Raw genomic sequence first — 6,140 nt, forward strand, 5'->3', positions numbered from 1 at the left:
GATCAGGCTAGTCTGAACAAAAACTTGAACACATGTAAAATGTGGATGTCAGGTCCTCAGTACTGACTTTTGCTTCCACAGATCTGCTCCCATTGGGCTGCACTAGTTGCTAAAGCAGGCATTGCCAGAGGAAGGTGGGGATATCATGGCTTTAGTGTGGTAAATGTTAATTAACACTAATAATGAAGAGAGGACTTTTAAGGCTAGCAATGTGACAGTCACAGCCTCTTTGGGTCAGGCCTAGAGGCAAATACGCAATTCGAGTTGACGAGCACTTCATGTGAATGGCTGGAACACTCACTTAGAAAGTGAGGTGTGCAAGTGTGCCCAAGACGTTTTATAGCCCATGCCCTTCTTAAAATGCCATACCAACCATAGGCTGTTCAGTGTGCCTTCTAAGGGTCTCTTGCTGAAGCTGGTTTTTATATCAAAGTAAATGCTGAGTGGGTGAGAAAATGTTGGGAGATTCTTGTCAGTTGATGAGGGGAGGTGTGTATGGAGTGTGCAGAAACACTTGGATCTTGGGCACTTATCTGTTTAATACAAAACACACATGCAGCCCTTGGAACAAGAGCTAGAACCAAGTTTTCTATTCTGTGAGGGTTGGGACATCACCCTGTCTGCTAGACAGAGTCTCATTCTTTCTCTCTTACTGCCTTCCAGAGCTCGATTAATCTTTAATTACTTGTTGCCAGTGGTACAGCCTGACTTGGCAAGAGCAGGTATTCTTTAACCCACATTACTGCCTGGTTCCTCCTTCCTCACCTTACATCATGTAGCTTGGTGACAAAAGTACTCTCCTAAAACACGCTTGGATTTAGTAGGAGAGGACCAAGAGCATTTTAGCTTTTAATTTATTTTTTTCTTTAGGTGCCTGGGAGACAGTGAAATGCTAGCTTCTCCACTTAACTACCGACCTTGTTTTACAGTAATAGATGATAGCTGAATGAGCATTTTGGGAAGCTAAAATCTGGGCTGAGACACTTAAGACTGTCTAATGTCCTAACTCAAAATCTTTTATTCCCCTTGCATTGTTTTATTCCCAACTTTTTACCCAGTGCTTTCACACTTCAAATTTTACATGTTTTTCCTATTCTAGTGTCATTATTGCTAACTAACATATTACTTTCCACATGCCAGCCTATGGGGAATGATTTAAATAAAGAGCATTCCCAATTCGTGGTCCAAGCTTACCAAATAATGTTAAGTCTATGTTACTACTTAAGTCCTTTACTTAATGTAGAGGACTCTGGCAATGTGTTTTGGATGTGTGCGTGCTCGTTTTATGAAACTATTTTGTATGATCTGCTGTTCTAGGAGGATTTTCCATATTCTGTTGATACAGTGCAATGCTAAATATGTTTTTTCATGGTAGAATTCATTAAAAACAAGTAGGGGAGACCTGAGGTTTCTAGGGAGCAGAAAGATTTTTACGAGGAAGCTGGTGAGGAAAGCCAAGAGTTAAAGAATTAAAATGGGATGAGGAAAGGGAGTTAAAGTGCAAGAAGTAAACCCAGTATATTGTGATTGGAGCAAGGTATTGTGAGGCTTATGGAGGGTACCTGCAACTGGAGAACACAAAAAGGAGAGATTATTCTGATTGTGGGGTATAATACAATGACATCTTGGCCATAGCTATTTGGGAAATGTCCTGAGTAGCTGTGGAAGGTATCAGGGCACAGCGTGAGCTGGCTGCTCACCATGGGGCAGCAGGGCAGGGCCTGGCAGCCAGGGCCTGTCCCACAGCCCAGGAGAAGGGCAGCCAGGAGGCACCCGAGCAGTCCCAGCCCCGGGTGTGGGGCACCTCTTTGGGGACAGGGATGGACCAAGGCTGGGCAGGGCCGGGCCAGGCTGTGGGGAGCTGGAGACTGGCCCTGCTGTGGTGTCACTGGGGCAGGGGCTGAGGACCCCCAGCAGAGATGACATGCAGTCCTGGGCCCTGGGCAGGTGGGGGAGGCTGGGCAGGGACAGCCAGGCCTGGCAGTACCCTCATGGCCCTGATGCAATGCCTTAAGTAAAAAAATTATCTGCATGTTTTGTGGAATGGAGGAGGATGCCATACATGTTCTGCAAGATGTTTTAATTTGAGAGGGCAGTGGAAAAACTGTCCTGGGAACAGAGAAATAGACTTCAGTAATCTTGCTCCTACAGCACTCTGAGTTCCACATACCAGTAATCATTAACTCTGGTGGAAAGATGTAGCATGGTACAGGTATAATAATAAGTCTAGGCAGATTCTGAGTTTGTTTAATCTTTTCCTTCCTGCCAATTCCCTCCACTGCACATTTTTCAATCGTAATGCCTAAAATACTTCCATTCATTCAATCTTTCCATCACTTAGTTTACTTGAGGAAATTATTGAAATATATATTTTTACCACAGAAAAACAAAGCATTTAAAAGAAAAAACATAGTATGAGCTACTCTGCTCTCTCGTCTGTGCCACCTCCTTCATGCCCACACACACCACCAGCTCCAAACCACAAAGAAATTTGAAGAGACACTGCCCCATATAATTTAACAAATTTCACTTTCAAGTTTGGGTTCTTCAGAGTCTTCTCCAACTAAATCTTCTTCCTTTCTTCAAATAAAACAGTTTCTCTTAAAGGTTTATCTTCACGTAACAAGTCTAGCTGGATTTTACTGAGACGGCCACACAGTTCATTTATCTTCCTTTCTCCCAAACACGGAAGGAATTCAACTTAACTCTGAAGAAATGACTGCAAACACACTGATTGTGAGCTTCATCTACTTCACACAAGGGTGTTACTGTAATAGCATCCTGTCTGTCTTACTTGTGATGATCACTGAAGTCATATGTTGAGAAAAGCATCATGAAGCTTTTTCACTTCTTCTTGGGTAAGTGTAACCTGAAATTGCTGTCTCATTTCTGGTAACTTTTTGCCTTCCCATTAACTTCTTTCCCAGCATGTGAACAATAAGGTAAATACAAGTATCATAGTTTTAGCACAGAGATACTTTCTTGACCATTCAAACCCCTTTCTTGACCTGTTGTAATTTACATATGGCCCAGAGTCTCAGGGCATGCACCATGCACCCCTGTGCGATGAGGAGAGTGAAGGCTGCAGGCAGGACCTCAGCCAGGATGACTGCAATTCCCCTCAGCTCCAACCATTCCTTTGCCAAGCAGAGTTTGACCAGAAGCCTCTGCAGATATTCAGCAGAGCAACTCAAGAGGTGTCAGCCTCAGCCTGGCTCACCGTCTGCTGTAACTCAGCAGTCCACATACCCCAGAGCCCTGTCATTGAGCTTGGGATGCAGCACTGGAACAGGAATCGTATTTGCACTGTTTCCAGGCAGCCTGCAGCTCCAGGCAGGGTAGATATCCCTTGCCCAACCCATCGGGTTTACCCGCTGAGCTCCGTTCAGCCAAGCTCAGGTTTGCACTTACAAAAACATCCACTGTCCACTGTCTGACACCTGTGGTATTTAATTTTTTAGTGTTTAGAAACGGTTGATATCATTGGAGCAATTGGAAGGTCACTGAACACTGAAACCAAATAAAGGACTTAGTTTTTAACACTTAGCAACCTCTAGGTGGATTTTTGATGGCATACATTAGATATTTGTTCTTTTTCTAGCAACTACCTTGCACTTTTACACTGATTGGGACACAATCATTTTCATGGGCCACAAATGTATGAAAAAGGAAAATGAACCTCCATATCTCAGAACCTCAGTCACAAAGTGTACATGTGTAATGTTTCCTCTTTCCTTTTTTTTTTTTTTTACATATTGTCAAACCTGATACTCAAAATTTAAGGGCATGCCTTAGGACTTGGTGCCCCTTCAGGACTTTTCAGAGTCCTGGATTCAGCAAAACTCTAAATTCTGAAAACAAGGAAATGAAGAGTTAATCAACATACCGGTCACTTTGCAGGATGTACACAAGCTCTTTGTTGAATTCCTTAGTTTGCACCTGTCTGCAGGTTGCTATACTGAATGGCAAAAAAGATTAGCTGGAGCAAACCCATGGGTGTGAGCAGAGGCAATGTATGCATACAGGTGATCTCTGCTTGGCCTCTGGATATCTGGTCGTAAGAGTGATGCAGGATGCCTCATTTCCTCAGGCCATCATTGCTGCATCAGCAAGGTGAATTCTCTTGCCTTTTGGATTGTTAGCAGTTAGAGGATAAATGAAGTCTGTTGATTCGGAGATGTGTCTGTAAACAGGATGTAGACAGCATCACACGGCTGTAGGCCATAGGGCTTACATGTTTGTAAAAATTTTGCCAAATGTCTCGACTAATTGCTTAACAGATACAGGAAACTCCCACTTAGAATCATTAAGGTTGGAAAAGACCACCAAGATCATCAAGTCCAACCATCAACTCAACACCACCTGTGCCCACTATACCATGTCCTGAAGTGCCACATCTACATGTTTTTTTGAACACCTCCAAAGATTGTGACTCCACCACTTCCCCGGCCAGCCTGTTACAATACTCAACCACTCTTTCAGTAAAGAAATTTTTCCTAATGTCCAATCTAAACACCTCCCCTGGCGCAACTTGAGGCCATTTCCTCTTGTCCTATTGCTTGTTACTTGGGAGAAAAGACCAACACCCACCTCACTACAACCTCCTTTCAGGTAGTTGTAGAGAGCAATAAGGTCTCCCCTCAGCCTCCTCTTCACTAGGCTAAACAACCCCAGTTCCCTCAGCCGCTCCTCATAAGACCTGTTCTCCAGGCCCTTCACCAGCTTCGTTGCCCTTCTCTGGACACGCTCCAGCACCTCAATGTCCTTCTTGTAGTGAGGGCCCCAAAACTGCACACAGGATTTGAAGTGTGGAATTCGAGGCACTTACAAAAGAAGAGCATGGAGGTGTCTGCTAGAGCAGGCAGAGGTAAGGTTGCACACATACACACTTCCACTTTGTAGCCAAAATTCTTGGAAGTTTGAAATTTGCTGACCTTGGTGTTTTGGCAGAACATAAGATAGGAATGAACACCTTCAGCGTTGGCACGATACTTTGTCAATGATACTTTTCACAGTTTTTAAAATCAAAGAGATGTTCAAGAGAACAAACAGCTTGCGGTTATCATGTAGGTTTGAAACTTGGAGTTGAGATGAGAAAAATATTTGTTATCAATTATAGGTAAACCAAAGACAGTTCAGGGAAATCAAAACCAGTTATGAAAATAGGCTGAATTTCATAAATTGCTTCAGTCAAAACAAGAGGAGAGTTCATTAATGTTAACATTTTCCATATATTTTCAAAACAAAATGCTTTATTTCAGAAATATAACAATATTTTAATGGTTGAAGCAAAGCTTTTTGTCTTTCAGAGTAGCATTTTAATTGAAAAATGTTCTATGCCTTAAAAAAATAAAATAAATGTTTTAAAAGGGGTGAGTTTTCATAATAAATGAAATCTTTTGCTTTCTGTCAAGACTTCCCCCTCCCAAATTCAACATAAGTGAGGTTTCATCTTAAATCAAAATACTTGAAAAAATACTGTCTGGGTTGCATTGTTTCAAATTGCAATTAGGTTTTAATTTTAATTCTTTCTAGACTTTTTCTAATTCAAACAAAAAAACCCCGAAGTATCTGCTCCTCAGCTAACTCTAATTGGGGCACTAAAATGTCAAGGTAAAGCATAAAATGGGGTTCCTAATATCCCCTTCCCTGATTGACACTTCATTATACCAGAATGTTAAGTTAGGCAGGAGATGGTGGATGTGTTTTGAGATGTTTGGAGTTTGTTGCTACCATGGCTAGTGAGAAAAGTTGCAAACATAGTATAATTCTCCTGATTAAAATAAATTTAAAATCAATTTAAATGTAAGGAAACACTAATGTCTGATTTCCCTTTTCCAACTTCTGTCCTACATATAACACAGCCCTGTTGATAAACTAACTAGTAATATAGCTTAGTGAATAAAGCAGACTCGAGGACCTGTATTACAAGCTTAAAATAAATGAGACCAAAGGGGCTATGTGAAGAATATTTATAGCAGTATAAATAGCAAGCAGTAGCTAGTATTTTTATATAGCATCTACACACAAGGTGATAGCACAGAGGGCTAAATAATTCCACAGCAGAATTGTCCCTCTGCCATCACAGATATGGCAAAGATGTATGTGCAGAATTTTGTTAGGACAACATGGAGGGGAAA

This window comes from Leptosomus discolor, chromosome 1 (assembly GCF_034619465.1).
Source record: "Leptosomus discolor isolate bLepDis1 chromosome 1, bLepDis1.hap2, whole genome shotgun sequence".
Taxonomy (NCBI): Eukaryota; Metazoa; Chordata; class Aves; order Leptosomiformes; family Leptosomidae; genus Leptosomus; species Leptosomus discolor.